We start from the raw sequence: 15,158 nt of genomic DNA, 5'->3' as shown, positions 1-15,158 counted from the left end.
TAGGTATGTAAACATATATGTGCCAGTGGTGAAAGTGTTGTACTCCATTTACAGTGTTTCGTTTTTAAAATCAGCATTTAAATACTTTATGAAGATAGATAAAATATAAATACATTTAAGGCCTGGTCTGAGACGACATTTTTTTTTTTTTTAGAAGAAGCTTTTTTGTGATTACTCTCTGCTGAATTTGCCATAGAAATTGTGTCATTTGTTCTGTTCCCCTTCCAACAGAAAATGGTGAACTGATACTGGCGTAAAGGCAGAAGGGAATTTGGACATCTAGCATGCAATTTTTTTTTTTACAGAAATTAAAAGTCTTACGTACTGATATTTTAACTAATAATTTTGCTTCTCAGTACTGCATGGGAGATAACTTTTAAAGGACTGAAGCTACACAATAGTAATCTACGGCTGGACTCACAGAGAACTGAGAAAGATGTTTCATGGGTGCACATTGTGCTAGGTAACAAAATATACAACAGAGATTTTTGAGATAATAAAGCTGTAGGTGTTGCTGGCCACAGTAGGCAGTTGTTGCACTATGGATCCGTAGTAAATTTTTAAAAGGGACATAAATATAATTTAGGAGCAAGCTGGGGGTACTAGCAAACAGATTACACTGAATCTTTTACTGCATTTGGCAGATCAGATAACAAAAAGGGCATCAAACTTCCAAATCATCAGCTGTGCATGTGCTTATTTTCTAAATATTAGTCCTGCACTCCTCAAGGAAGTCACATGCCCTGTCAGCAGTGACTTAATAGCTTAATACGATAAAATCAAAGTACAAAGAGGATGGTGAAAATTTGAGGGAAGAAATGTTGCACTGTTTGTATTATGACTTCTTTTCCATTTTCTGTGTATGTTTTTTATTTTGTTGTTTACCTTGCTGTTCAGTTTGGCCAAACCTATCTTCAGTAGATGCCTATAGAGAAAATCTTTTCATAGTACTTTTAACAAGATAAGATGTAATATATTGCTTTATATACAGCGTATAATGCTATTATGATGCCAGTGAAGTTCTTGCCATTGACTACACAGGAATCATTAGCAGTTCAGGTGCTAGGGGGCCAGCTGATGGAATGGAGGAAAAAGTGGCCAACACCTGCTCGCCTTCCCTGGAGGTAGGGTCTGGACAGAATTCTGCTTCGGGGTAACGCCTGTGGGTAGTCCAGTGTAAGCTTCCAGGACAGATGCTTTTGGGGCACCAAATGTCAAGGACCCTATGTCAGTGGTATGGGAGAGACTGTGCATGCCTGTGCCATGCATGCTACATACATGCTCTCAGGGAAAAATGTGTGAAGGGGGCATATAGAAGCAGTACATAATGCCTATATACAAAGCTTAAAGCACATCATAGAAAAATCATTAAAATCTGACAGTATGTTACATCTTTAAAATCACTAGTTCATATGTGTAAAACAACTTTTATCAGAGTGTGGGAAGCAAAAAAGTAGGATGAAAAAAGTTAATATTATTAGAGAAATCTAGGCACACTGTTGTCTATGTAGTTAGACTAGATGTAGCAGTAGAACTGACTTGCCAAGATATGTGTATTGTTTGATGCAGATGGAGGAACATGTAAACATTTGTAGTTTGGGGTCCTGTGTAAAGAAATGTGAAATTTACAACTATGGCTGATATTTAAAACAACAGGAATCCCTTCCCAAGAGATTAAGTCTTTCTAATAAAGTTTTGTAGAAGGAAAAAAAACATTGTATGTATGTATAAAAAAGGTGTGGCGCCATCCCTGATTAGTTTCTTTGAAGAATTCCTGATTTCCATATATTTTGGTAAGCTTATACTCGGGCATCCTAAAAATAGCATGTTCAGAGTGAGTTATTGTATAAGATAGCCTTTCATTCAAGATTTAATAGAATGTCTTACTCTCTGAAAAAAAAAAGAAGCCACGTAATCAGCTGCCCCTTGTACTGCACAATTAAACAAGTGGAGAGTACTATCTAAGAATTGTGCCCTTTTAGTGACTTTATTGCTGCCTTTGGAGAGAAGCCGCTTAAGGATCATGTTTAAAGTGGTGAAGCAAAATTTTATTTTTACGTAAAAAAATGTTCACATACACAAGCATCCATGTGAACACTTTTGTGTAAAAATAAAACTTTGTTTCAAGCCACTTTTTTAGAAAATTAACACATAAATAACCATCCAAAAATGGAGTTGTGCCATATTTACAGCATTAAAGTTAATATGGCGGGAGGAGGCATGTATGTCACTTTGGGAGCCAGTACAATTAAGAGTAGATTAGTATTAATACATTTTTGTGAAAAAAATGTTTTTAATTGTCAGCCTGTTAAATTACCAGTTTGTCAAAGAAATATGAGTTTTGTTTTTTTTGCCAAACTGTTAATTTAATTTTTTAATGAGGATATACACAATGACTGTTTGAACATACTATAGTGAGAAAGCAAAAACGTTGACAAGATACAATGTCAGTACTACAATATTACTGGAAGTCTTAACTCCTACTTGCAACTTCGTGTACAAACATGACTCACATCCGAACAGTAAAGTATTCCTCTTGCTATAACTTACCCTGTTTTTACCTCCTTTTTCTTTCCTCTTCACCTCCCTCAACCCTACAACCAATAATAAATATCTGCATAAAACACTTACACTTACACAACCAATCATCATATCACTGTGTATTAACCTTGCTTCAATAACTTCAGTACCACAACCACCCAGTAATCAGACCAAACCTATTCCTAAGCTCACCACTGTCAGGATTACTCTTCTACATTATTACAAAAATTCAGAAACATCTTCTCTCTGCTTAAAAACACTGACGGCCTCCTTCAGACTATCTTCCATAGTCTTTATACTCCTTAAGAGTAACATTGAACCCAATCCAGGCCCAACAACTCCCTTTCCTCAACATCAGAACTACTGTCTTCCTGCAATGACTTGTACCCTCCTCAATGCATATAACATCAGAAACAAGCTAGAGCACAAAAGTGCTTTTATTTCCCAGCACAACCCTAACATACCAGCAGTCATGGAAACCTGGGTCAAAAAAAGACTCCCCCAACTTCCAGCATTTTCTAACTTCTAAAAAGTATGTCAGTGATGCCGGATCAGGCAAATGATTGGGTGGAGGCTCTATAATTTTATACAGAAATAACCTAAACGTAAAAGTCATTGCTCAAGGAAACTCTTCCTCAGACTCCGGTCCTAACTGGATTCTCCTAAAATTTCCAACTCACAAAGACAAACCACTACTGATCACTACAGCCTATCTACCATCCCCTGCTTCCCTAAACAAACTCAAATCACTCATCACTAACATCCTTAATAACTGTCCCAGAAATAATAACAATCATTCTAGGTGACTCCATTCGCCCTCTTTCTTCTGACGTGTACTTTCCTAGCAGACCTAGGTCTACTTCATCTCATAAAAGAACCAACAAGACCTAACTTCAGGTCCTCCAACACTTCACATTAGACCTGATTATTAACATATCAAATCCATCCCCAACATAAACATTTTGCCACCATCACTAAGCGGCCACTGCCCATTCACCTTTACAGTTGTCAATTACCCTATAAAACTACCACCAGTTGTGATGCCCGTGCCCTGGCCCAGCAATCAAGGAGCCTCAAACCTCATCACTAACACCAGTGAGGGGAGTCTCATATAGGAGGAAAGGATAACAAATACACACAGTAAAGTGCAATTTCCCTTAAGAGCACACAGAGATCACAGTCAATCCGTGGCGGGTCGCTCCCTTGCTCTCCAGGTCCCTGATATGACTCCCCACTGCCACAGCTATAGGGTGCAGATCTCAGCCTAGTGGGCAAGCTAAAACCACCAGCACCCTCTCTGTCCAACCAGTGCTTCGTGTTGCTGTCCAAGTAGCTGACACACACACACACACTTTGAGAAGAGTTCATACAACCACACAGACACTCCTGGGGAAGGCTGGCGTAGGTTCTCCAGCTGTGCCCCTTTTTCCCAGACTATATGGTAGTACCAGCTGCCACCACCCACTAATATTTATCAGCTACTGAAAGGCCCTTAAAAAGGTGTCCAATTATTACTGTGCAATATTATTATCCAATTGGTAGTATAGCCCAGGGCTAAAGCTATTGGAGTGGCTTTGTACAATTTTACCAAAGACATGCAAGTACTCTAAAGAGCTTAAATTATCTCTACAAAAACAGCCACAGTTGGAAAGGTTTAAAAATATTTAATAACAAATAGCTTCCACTTTGGCAGGTTCTGGCCTTATCTTACCACTCCCCACTGTATGTCCTAGGTAGGAGACCTCTGCCATACCCACCTGACATTTGCTTGGCTTAATGTCAACCCTGCCCTCTGTAGTCTGCCCAGCACCTCCCACATGCTGAAGGTGCTCTGGCCAGGAATGTCTGTAGATGGCAATATTATCTAGGTAAGCAAGGGCAAGCCCTCCTGCTCCTGCTAGGATATGATCTACCAGCCTCTGGAAAGTTGCTGGGGCATTCTTCATCCCAAAGGGCTTCTTTGTGAACTCATACAAGCCAAAAGGGGTCACAAAGGCTGACTTCCCTCTAGCACTGGGAGTCAAGAGCACCTACCAGTAACCCTTGGTAAGATCAATAGTTGTAAGATACTTAGCCCCACCCAGCTGCTCTAGGGCCTCATCTGTCCTAGGCATGGGGAAAGCATCTGACTGTGTGACTATTTAATTTCCTGTAGTCCACACAGAACCTGGTGCTGCCAACCTACTTTGGCACCAGCACCACTGGAGAGGCCTAGAGGCTGTTGGACTCTTGAAGCACCCCTAGTTCCAACATCTTCTGTACCTCCTCCCTCAGAGTCTGTTTGACTCTCTCAGACACTCTGTAAGGGGCCTGCCTAATAGGTCTTTGGGGTCCTGTATCCACTTGGTGCTGCCTCAGGTGGGTACACCCTGGTTTCCCAGTGAACATGTCCCCAAATTCCTGCAACACTGCTTGGATTTCTCAAACTTGGGTAGGAGATAGCTGCTGGGACATTGCTACCCCTTCCACTGAGGTGTCAGCCCGAGCCTCACTGAGGAGATCTGTCCCCAGATCTCCCTCAGACTCCTCCTACAATCCACTGCAAATGCTCAGCACAAGGCCCTCCCTATCATGGTAAGGATTTATCATGTTATCATGGTACAATTCATGCCCCTGCCTTCTGCCTAGCAGTTCCACCATGTAGTTAACATCACTTACCTTTCTTACCAGCTTGTAGGGTCCCTCCCAAGCTGCTTGCAGCTTGTTGTGTCCGACAGGAATGATAACCATTACCTGCTGCCCCACAGCATACTCTCTAGCTTGAGCATTCCTGTCATACCACACCTTTTTCTATTGTTGGCCTTCTGCCAGGTTCTCCTGGACCAAGCCCATGAATTCCCTGAGCCTTGTCCTGAGGTTCAGGACGTATGCAACAACAGACTCCTTGTGAGACTCGCACTCACCTTCCCACTCATCTCAAATTAAATCTAGAGGTCCCCTCACCCTATGCCCATACAGCAACTCAAAGGGTGAAAAACCTGTGGATTCCTGGGGAACCTCTCTGTAAGCAAACAACAGATGGGGCAAATATTTGTCCCACTACGTCTTAAACTGATCTGCAAATGCCCATAGCATGGACTTGATTGTAGAGTTTAACCTTTCAACAAGACCATTAGTTTGGGGATGGTAGGGGGTGGTCTTCATGTGCTTCACCCCACAGGACTTCCACAGACAAGCCAGCAGGTCTGAAATGAAATTGGCACTTCTGTCAGTCAGTATTTATTTTGGGAAACCTACCCTGCTGAAAATCTCTAACAATGCATTTGCCACCCTCTCTGCCTCAATGGAGGCCAAAGCCACCGCCTCAGGGTATTGGTAGCATAATTCACTACCACTGGGATATACTTTTTCCCTGTGTAACTTGGGGTACTCAGAGGACCGACAATATCTATAGCTGCCCCCTGAAATGGCTTCTCAATCACAGGCAAAGGCATCAAAGGCACTCTCACCTTGTCTCCTGCCTTGCCAACCTTTTGGCACTGCTCACAGGTTCTGCAGTACCATGTTGCATCTCTGGAAATTCCAGGCCAATAGAAGTTCTGCATAATACGCCTCTTTGTACGTTTTATGCCCTTATGACCTGCAAAGGGAATATCATGGGCTGTGGCTAGAAGCGCCAGATGGTAAGCTCTAGGTCCCACCAACTGCTGTACTCTCTCACCTTCTAGCCCTCCCTCTGGGGTCCACTCTCTGTACTGTAACCATTTGTCCCAGTATACAGATTCTCCCTTTCCTTGAGAATCAGGTGCCTCCCTAGCTACCTGCTTCAAGCCATGCAGTGTAGGGCCTGAGAGCTGAGCCTGTCTCAACTCTCTCCTTGTAACCCTTCCCAGCTCCCCTTCCACAGGAAGTCTGGCATCCTCTGACAGTGGTGCCTCACTGTCAGCCTGGGTACTACTACTCACCTTTACCTTTACATTCATTCTGTCCCAGGGAACATCAGTACCCACAAGCAGCTGTGGCTCACCTTCAGTCTCACTGCTACAGGGTAGCTCCCTCCCTGAAGTAACCAACTCACGAGTCCTGGCTGCAAGTATGCAGTCTGTCTGGGTCTCCCCCAGGCTACCAGATATACCTGATTGCCTCCAAGCCTGACTGTGTGTAACTGCACAAGCACATGGTACTGCCTCATCCAAATCCTTCCTTATCAGGACATCGGCAGGATGGTAGTTTGGTGCCCTTGTTGTCTCAAGACAACCTACTATTGGCATTTTGTCTTTCCCACTTACTGGCTCCCTCATCATTTGTTCCCCACCTTGCCTCCATGGACACTTGTATGCCACATGGCCCCACTGGTTGCATTCAAAACATTTAACCCTAGCTTCTGGACGTGTACCTGGACTAGTGGCTTCCCCTGCTACTGGCAGATTCTGTTGGGGCAGTCTGTGCTGCCCACCATGAGTTCCTTTAGACCCATGAGCAGTACTGGGGGTCCCTTTCCTGTGCAGGGCTGCCCTGCTTGCCAGGTATAGGTCTCCCTTCTTCCCCAACTCATCTGAAGTGGCACATTTTCTATCAGTTAACCAGATCCTCATGTCCTCAGGCAAAGTGCTAAGGGGCTTGTTTCCTCACCAAAAGGTCTGCCAACCCTTCAAAAGTGGTCACCTAACATCCACTCACCCACCTATGGAAATAAGTGCTCAGTTCAGCAACATATGCACACACACTTTCATCTGCCTTGCGTCTGTGCTCACGAAACTTTTTCCTATATGTTTCAGGTGTTAATTGCTTAAGCAATTCTAACAAGTGATTTTTAACAGCAGTATAATCAAAACATGCAGCGTCAGACATTTTTGACAAAACAGTTACAGCTTTACCATGGAGTAAGGGGGTCAGGAACCATACCCAGAGCCTTTGGTCAACACCATACTGTTTGCATACCCTCTCAAACATATGAATGAAACTATCAAAATTATCCCCCTCTTTAAACTGCGGAAGAAATTTACTGACCTTTTGTGCTTCTGGGGTCCAGTTACTTCCTTCCACATTACCTCCATGACTCTGGCCAGGAGTCAGCATTTCCCTCTTATGCTTCCTCTGCTGCTCCTTTTTCTCTGCTTCCAGGCATAGCATGTTCTCATTCTCCTCAGCCTGTACACTCCTCAGTCTATCAGCTGCTTTTGTCTCCAAACGCCTGGCCTCCAACTCAAGTCTCTTTAGCTCCAGATGGATTTTTAAGTCCTCTGCAGAAAGGTTGAGCTGTCCATTCTCCAAAGGTGTTATATCTCCACTGCCAGTCTGATTGTCCTCCTGGTTGCTGTTTTCTGATGCAGCTGTAACCAAGGCTGCAGTCAGGTCTGCCTTAGTCAGGTTTCCATGCACCAGTCCCCTAGCCTGGCATATCCCCGCCAGCTAGCTCCTTATCAGCTTTCCATACTCCTCTGCTGACATGCTGCCTGCTCACTCTGACTAAGCTAAAAAAAGAAATAAAACAATTGTGATCTGAACTCTTGAGTATTCACTGTGTGGCTGATTTAGAGTACAAAACACCTTCAGAGCTCACTGTACACAAGCTACAGGAATTCACTCTACCCACCCCACTACAAGCCAGTTAGTATTTGCCAACCAATTAATATGTGGTGTGGATATCCCACCACTGCCAAACAATTAATATGTGGTGTGGATATCCCACCACTGCCAAACAATTAATATGTGACGCCCCTGCCCTGGCCCAACAATCAAGAAGCATCAATCCTCACCACTAACACCAGTGAGGGGCATCTCATATAGGAGGAAACTATAACAAATACACACAGTAAAGTGCAATTTCCCTTAAGAGCACACACAGATCACAGTCTGGGGCTGGTCGCTCCCTTGCTCTCCAGGTCCCCAATAAGACTCCCCACTGGCACAGCTATAGGGTCCAGATCTCAGCCTAGTGGGCAAGCTAAAACCTCCAGCAACCTCTCTGTCCAACCAGTGCTTCATGTCCCTGCCCAAGTAGCTGACACACACACACTTTGTGAAGAGTTCATACAACCGCACAGACACTCCTGGGGAAGGCTGGCACATGTTCTCCAGCTGTGCCCCTTTTCCCCAGACTATACAGTAGTACCAGCTGCCACCACCCACTAATATTTATCAGCTACTCAAAGGCCCTTAAAAGTATGCCCAGTTATTACTGTGCAATATTATTATCCAATTGGTAGTATAGCCCAGGGCTAAAGCAATTGGAGTGGCTTTGTAAAATTTTACCAAAGGCATGCAAGTATGCTAAAGAGCTTAAATTATCTCAACAAAAACAGCCACATTTGGAAGGGTTTAAAAATATTTAATAACAAATAGTCAAAATACAAGACAATACTTTTTACTACACAGTGCTAGTCAAGAGTTCAGAGATCACAGAAAAATACTTAAAATAATTCAGTACTGCAGTTGTGACATCACAGAAAAACACTTAGTCTAATCCGTCTAGTTTCTAGTTATTTCTAAGAGAAAACATAAGTCTAAGATAAACTTACATATAGAGCAAGACAGTGCTGGTGAGTTGGATGGTCAAGACAAAAATGCTTAATGCTCTCTGATTCTCTCTGTTTTTAAAATCACATTCCTGGTTCACATTGCATCATTATTCACACTTCCCTGGGTTCCCAGGCTAACAGAAACTACATTTACATCCTTGGACTGTATAGTCTGGGGAAAAGGGGCACAACTGGGGAACCTGTGCCAGCCTTCCCCAGGAGTGTCTGTGTGGTTGTATGAACTCTTCTTAAAGTGTGTGTGTGTCAGCTATTTCGGCAGAAACCAGAACAATAAAGGACATTTATGCATGCAAATTCTGGCCATTAACGCTGGCCTTAAAACAATGGGCAGGATGCCCCACTCTAGAATCACTGGCTCCGAGTCCTAACATCAAAGGGTCACAACATGCTTTACTTGGTCAGTAGAATGCACTGTTACATTTTTTTCAGTTCCACATGTAACACTATTTTTGCCATTTAAGACAATAGGCCTGTGGTTTACATTAATATTTACAGATGACAGAATTATCTCCAAAATTCTATCTGGCTAGGCTGGCAGCCTTCACCTATCTTCACCCAATCTTCACACCAGTATTAAAACCCTTCAGAAGCCAGAGGAGCACAAATGCAGACAAACTCGAAACTTTTCTCATAGCCCACAACTGGAACCATATACTTCCCTTACATGACCTTTGTACAGCTTCTGTAAACCTAGCCAACTTTTTTACTCCAGCTGCAAGATAAATTATTCCCATTTATCAACCGGTTTTATAAACCCATTAAAATTGAATGGCTATCCACTGAGCTCAAACATCATTTACCTCTAAGAAATGAAGCATGGCAAAAATCGAAACATACCCCCACAACTGACAACTGCACCTCCTTTATAGTCTTGCATAACCTAGCCAAGATGTCCACCAGAAGGCACAGAGTAAAGCTTCAAACAAAGAAGCCAACTACCCTGTTCATTCCTCCAAACACTTTTAGAAAGACATTAACCTACTTTTAGGAAGAAAAGCTCCTTGTGATACCCTGTCTACAAACACCATTCAGTGTTCTGCAAAACTTTCTCCAGAAGATTTCCTTAATGAATTCAGCAATTTCCCATCAATAAACTCCACACCTGCCACAGATCATGTATTGCCCACCTCACCACCACTCATTCCCCTCTTCCACTTCAAATATATATTTCCCAAAGAAGTCTCTATTCTACTTGAAAATATTTCCACTCCTGTCTTTCTCTCACCCACATATATAATCTATGTCTGTGACAAAACATCATGCCACAGATTTGGAAAACTTCTCTAATTAAACCCCCTCACAAAGCAAACCAGCCCAAGAGATACCTTTGACTTCCATCCAGTATCCATCCTCCCAATTCTGGGCAAAAGTCTTTAAAAGTTAGTCCACATGCCAACTCTCCACCTCCTGTCCTCCAAACAACATGGATTCTATCCTCAACAAAGTACTGTATTAGCACTTTGGTCCCTAACTGATGACATGCTGCTAAACACTGATAGGGGCCTCCTTACTGGTGCCCTATTTATAGACCTGACAAAGGTATTTGATTTCATTAACCACCATCATCTCCAAAACAGACTAATTGAAATTGATGTCAGTCCAGATGCTGCTCCCTGTTTTAAAAACTTTCTCACTGACAGACACTTCAGAGTTAAAACAGGATCTTCCCAATCAGAATATTCACATGTTACCAAAGACATACCACAAGGATCCATTCTTGGCCCCCTCCTCTTCTCCATATTCATTAACAGACTTCCTTATGATCTCCCCCATCTCCCACGTATCTTGTATACTGATGACATTGTTATTTACTGATTGAGTCACTCTCACAGCAGCATTCAGTACCAGCTCCCATCAAACTTACATGAACTCCACCAATGGCTCATAAACCATAAACTACTTCTCAATTCCACTAAGACCAAAACTTTTTGAAACTCCACAGAAAATTCACCAAGTACCTAACTTTTGACTACCTTTCACCTACACAACCATTCTATAGAGACAGCCTCCACCATCAAATACCTAGGACAATGGCTTGGTCAATCGGGTCTATATTAAATCACAGAACGCTTAAAAAAGCGAACGGTGATTAATTGACCCAATGTAAGTGAAAGCTTACAATGTTGAAGTGTTAGAACAGCGATTTTTTTCCCTTGGAAAAAAAAATCGCTGTTCCGACAAAAAAAAAATAAAAATCAATTTCAAACATTACATTAAGTGGGTGGCTTTGCCCCCCACCCCCCTACTTAAATATACTAACTCTGAGACTGCACTACAGTGCCGAAAATGGCAAAGTACTGAAGCGGCCAAGCAAATTCTTTCCCAGGGAAAGAATTTGCTAAACAGCACCTTCGATATTTTGCATTTTCAGCCTTTTAAGTTCGACCAAGACGCATTCGAAAGAATGCGTCTTTGGTCTTGTAATATAGACCCGATCAATCTCTACACTTCCATTTCCACATAGACCAAGTGAAATCCAAAGTAAACTCCTTCCTCTTCTGGGTCAAACATATCTCCTCTTTTCTATCCCAACCAGCTAGAGCAGCCATTGGCAAAGGAGCTCTCTGTTCTCAACTTGAATATGGGCTCCCAGTTTTTTGCTTCTGCCTCCAGGAATTGTGCTTCCACACTCCAGACTATCTCTTAATAGTATCTGCTGATTCATTACAAAGTTACCTCTCTGTAAGCATCACTGTATCATTATAGAAGAAGCCAAATGGCAACCCGTAAAACAAAGATATTTATTTTTATTTATTAATTTTACACTTGTTGACCGGGAAAGTCCAACTGGATTCATATCCATTTTCACTGGAAGCCCAGGGAGAAAAGCTCCAGAAATACAAGTTATGTTAACAAATACAAAATAAAAAGACAACAATACCAACAGTTCAGCTACAATTCATGCAAACAGTGATTACAAGAAATAATAAGATGGAAGTAAACAATTTGAGTTGGTTTTGGGTACTAAGGAATATGGTGTAGTGTCTTATCTGAGAAAAAATGCCAGAAAAAAATATGAAGGAAGGGAAAAAATAATAGCATTGAGCGGATAAAGAGGTAGGCTATGGGTGGTTAACTTGGGCTAGAGCAGGTGCATATCCAGTGGTTAGTGAAATATGTTTTAGCTGCAATTTTAAATTTAGTTAGAGAGGGTTCCAGGGTTAAGACAGGAGGCAGCGAGTTCCAAGTTTTTGCTATTTAATTGGAGAATATTGAGTCACCAGCATGACTGCAGGATTTAGAGGTTTTTATCAGTAATTTGTCATTGGATCTAAGTGCACTGGTACTGGTGTGAGGGGTTATTAAGGATTCTATTCCTGGTACTTTTATCTGGTTGGTTAAGTATTCTATGGACTACTATAAGTTGATTATAGAGAAGTAGGTTGGGGAACTCAAGCCATTTTAGTGGTTTTAGATTTTGACAGTGATGTGTGCGATAGGTAGACCCTGCAGCAAATCTAGCAATATGGTTGTAGCAGACAATTAACTTGTTTAGTTTGGTTTTTGAGAGGTTAGTGAGAATGGGGGAGGCATATAGGAGAGTGGAGAGTAGGTGGGTGCGTACTGTGTTGGTTCTGGCTATAGGGGTTAAGAAGGCTTTGTTTCTGTAGAGTGAGCCCAGTTTTTTATTGGTGTTTTTGCATATTTGGTTAACTTGTAGGTCAAATTTCAGATTGTTGTCAATTAGGACCCCTAGTTATTTGGTATGGCTGAGGGGGGGGGTTATGGTACCATTATTGGATGTGATTCTAAAGGTGACCTGAGAGAAGTGACGAGTTGGTGAGAACTGCAATAGTTTGGTTTTATTAGCATTTAGTAGTAGTTGTCTGCTAGAGGGCCAGCTTTCGATTGATTTAGATGTTTTCTGGGTCAGAGACTGGAGTTCTGGGAGGGAGCTGGCTGAGCAGATCAAAGTAGAATCGTCTGCGTATTGTATACAGGTAGCTTCAGGGGTGGCTGACTGTAGATCATTAACAAAGATTGAGAATAGCAGGGGACCTAATATAGAACCTTGTGGAACTCCTAATGAAATAGGTAGAATGGTGGACAGTCTGTTTTGTCAGAGCACTTCCTGATTTCTATCTTGAATTAGATCTTAGAAGTTGTTCTGGTTCATGGATTTTAAAGGTAGTGGCTAGGGCAGGACAAAGAGAGGGGTTGCAAATGAGTTTGTGTGCTTGGATGAGTTGGGTATAAGTGAGGAGGTTAGGTATCTCAAGCCAGTTTAGTTGGTGAAGAGAATTACAATGGTGAGAAATGGCTCTGTGACCTGCCGTAAATTTTGATATCTTGTTATAGCAAGAGGAGAGTTTTGTTTTGAGAGAGGATTGCAGGTTGGTGAGGATAGATGCACCGTATAGGAGGGATGGGATGAGATAAGTATTGTCTAGTATGAGTCTTGTGGAAGGAGAGATATAACGATTATGGCGGTATAGCATACCAAGTTTTTTGTGTTTTTTTTTTTTTTTACTTGTAAATGTTTGTCGAATTTTAGTTGATCATCTATGAGTACTCCTAGTAGTTTAGTATCAGAGACTATTTCTAGGAGAGTATTGTTTTTGCTGATGATTATGAATGAGTGTTTATCTAGGGAGGAGGTTTTGGAGGCGGTGAATAACATAAGTTTAGTTTTAGTTGCATTAAGAGCCAGATGGTTGTCTAGCATCCACTGCTCAGGGATAGAAGGGGAGGAGCAGATAATGGTAGAATCGTTGGCATATTGGATGAGGCTGGAGTTTGGATTGGCATGGTAGAAGTCGTTAATGAATATATTGAATAGTTGGGGGCCTAAAGCGGAACCTTGGGGGACACCTGTGGGAGTATTAAGGAAGAGTGAAGTGGCTTTATTCCATTTGAATGCTTGTTATCTGATTGTGAGGTAGCTGGAGAACCACTTGGTACAGGAAGGGGATAAGTTTAGTTTGGAGAGTTTATTGAGAAGCAGAGCCAAGGGAAGGAAGAATCAAGGTCATTGAAGAAGAAGAAAAAACAAAAACAATCAGTGGAGTGGAAGGTAAGTTCAGAGGAAAGTATGCAAGGGGGGTAAGGGACGTTCTAGCAGTGGTATAGGGAAATAATTAGAGTGGTTCGGGGAGGTAAAGATGGCGCCACAGGAAGGAAGGGAAAGTTAGAGTCTGGGGAAGGGGTTTGAAAGAAAAGAAAGTGAAAGAAACTGGGCGAGGGGTTGGAGATAGAGAATGGAGTTGGATGTCATAGTGGCCTAGTTGGTTGGAACCAGTACTGACAGGGCCAGGTCATCAGTGTGAAACAGCATTGAAAATAATCAGAAAGGAAGCAACTGTGAAAATCAGAGCTGAAGAGGTAAGGAGAGAGCAAGCCAGAGATGGAAATGTTGCAGATATAAATTTAAAAACAGGAGACAAAGCGTTCAGAAGATGCACTAGGGGTTAAATAACTAATGCTCTCTGCTTGATTGTAGATTACACTGTGTTTCTTCACCAGAATGTATATATACAGTTTTTCTATGTAGTTAGTCTAAACTACTCTGTTGTTGCTTACATTTCTGTATTTTTTGTTTGAATTTCACCCTGTCTAAGCCTGAAATTGGTTACTATTGATCAGTGCACTACCCCAGTAAACAAATATAAATAAATAAATCCATTAGAACACTCAATATACAGACATATTATAATTATAATACAGGTAATACACTGAAATGAAAAGTTTTTCAAAGTACATCAGAATGAGTGTTTCACTAAGAAGGTTTAGACCCGTAGTATTTCATCATAGTAGGACAGTAGTATAGTGAACTTTTATAACAGTGTAAAATTGAGAAGAGTATAGTACAGTGTAGGTGGACAAGTAGACATAATAGTACAGGATAAGATGGAAGATTACTGGCCAAGTAGTTATTTTAGAGCAGAATATTACTACCATATGAAGACTCGTCAACACCAACAATGTTACCATCTGAACCTCCTTCTGAACTCAAATAAGGATAATCCTTGTAAGGATCTTGAATTCCAAAATGAGAAGTACAACCAACAACGTAGACATCAGTACTTTAATTAGAAAAAAACACCCCAGTCCCGAGACTTGCTTTCTTGCACTGAACAGACAACTTTAGTGGAATGCCTAGCATGACATCAAAGGTCAGAGGGCATTTCAGAGAGA

General features: G+C 41.9%; 1 protein-coding gene across 3 annotated transcripts in view; it reads left to right on the top strand.

Annotated features, from left to right (window-relative positions):
• JSRP1 (junctional sarcoplasmic reticulum protein 1) overlaps positions 1–15,158 on the top strand; it is a 602,745-nt gene that overhangs the window by 551,553 nt on the left and 36,034 nt on the right. The gene's annotated exons all lie outside the window — the stretch shown is intronic.

The sequence above is a fragment of the Protopterus annectens genome, chromosome 13.part0 (genome assembly GCF_019279795.1).
Source record: "Protopterus annectens isolate FY-2018-M chromosome 13.part0, PAN1.0, whole genome shotgun sequence".
NCBI classification, from domain to species: domain Eukaryota; kingdom Metazoa; phylum Chordata; order Ceratodontiformes; family Protopteridae; genus Protopterus; species Protopterus annectens.
Note: the sequence above shows the minus strand (reverse complement) of the source record. Positions and strands in the feature narration are given on the sequence as shown.